Source organism: Otolemur garnettii, unplaced genomic scaffold (genome assembly GCF_000181295.1).
Source record: "Otolemur garnettii isolate 467f Iridium unplaced genomic scaffold, OtoGar3 scaffold00113, whole genome shotgun sequence".
Taxonomy (NCBI): domain Eukaryota; kingdom Metazoa; phylum Chordata; class Mammalia; order Primates; family Galagidae; genus Otolemur; species Otolemur garnettii.
This window is the reverse complement of record NW_003852508.1, coordinates 2,276,530-2,278,214: the sequence shown is the minus strand read 5'-3', so window position 1 is coordinate 2,278,214 and position 1,685 is coordinate 2,276,530.

The window sequence follows — 1,685 nt, the reverse complement described above, 5'->3', positions numbered from 1 at the left end:
GGACATTTTTGCCTTGTTTCTCTTTTTAAGAGGAAAGAATTTAGTCTTTTACTATTAAGTATAATGTTTTTCACTGATGCCCTTCATTAGGTTGAAGAAGTTTCTCTCCCTTCCAAATGGCTGATAGTTTTTAAAATCATGAATGGATGTTCAATGTGGTAAAGTACCTCTTCTGCAACTATTGAGATGATTACAAGATTTTTCATCTTAGTCTGTTTAATGTTATGAATTACATTGATTTTTGGATGTTCAACCTGTGGGGACAATGGGGACTGAAGACCCTATTCTTGGCAAGAGAAAACATCCCCAGAAAAGGGGGAAAACAGAGAGATAAGCTGAGCAAGGTGGAATAAAACAGTTTTGCTGGCTGACTTTTAAACTAGCAGTAATTCAACTTGTCTGAGCAGTTCCTGCTTTTACTAGAAGGCTGACCTGTGAGGGATAGAGCTTGCAGACACCCCTGCTGGGTCTATAAACACTCTAAAGAACAATGGCCATAGCAATCGCTACATGCAAGGCCTGGGACAGAACATTAACTAGGCCAGCCTCTGCCCAGTCAATAGTCAAAGCAAATACCCACTGTGGGGATTTGTATCATGGCTAGGGCAGAGATCAAGGGAACAGCTCAAGCCCTGAGATATGGGCAAGAGGGCTTGTACCCTAACTACAGAGGAAAACGCCTCTGAGTGGAGATTAGGGGGAAATTCCTCTTTTCCACTGATTCTTCAGAGGAAGACTGATGCCACTGCATCTGCTCCACAGAGAAATTAGAGGGGTTTAACCTCCCCCAAAGAATCTGTGTGTGTGTCCACGGACAAGGGGCTGCCCCCACACAAGGCTCAGATTCCAGATTTCTCAAGGCTGCTCAGACCTTTAAAGTTAATGATTATAGATAGAATAAGAAATAACATGTTTACTTAGAGAAACTGCTGATGTTTTATTCCCTTCCTCAGCTTACCCTCTGGAGTAAATGAGAAAAAAGCCTTCAATAAAAGCTGAGTGGGGCAAACACTCAGGGTTACTTCTAGAAGCCCCACAAGGCAGCGGTGGCCCCCTGGGTCCCACCTTTGTATGTCTTGTCTCTTTATTTCTTACTGCTTTTAATTTTATTGTTCTTTAGTCAATCGCTACAAGTTCCAGAGGTCTTAAAGAACCCTGCCCTGCCCTAACATTTATTTAGCATGTCCTATAAGCCAAGCAGAGTTCTAGGTACTTTACATGTCTTAATTCATTTATCTCTCTCAAAGGAAAACACCAGGCTCAGATGGCTTGTCCAAAGCTGGCCTAGGGCCCAGAATGGGGCAGGACCCCAGCAGAACCAGTCATGTGATTCCACAGACAAATGCCACTTGGTCATGATGTATTTTCCTTTTTATACATTGTTGGATTTAGTTAGCTGGAATTTTGTTGGGGAGTTTTGCGTCTATATTCATCACTCATTGGTCTGTAGTTTTCTTTTTATATAATGTCTTTACTTGGTTTTGGTATCAGGACAATATTGATTTCATAGGATGAGCTGAGAAGTACTTCCCTTTTCTTCATTTTTTTTTTTTTGAGGAGTTTGTGTATGATTAACGTTTGTTTTTTTTTCCTTAAATGTTTGGCAAAATGCTCTTATGGGGCACTTACTGGGCAGTGAAGGCCTGGATGCCCTGTGTCCATGATTAAACTATGACATAAACTAT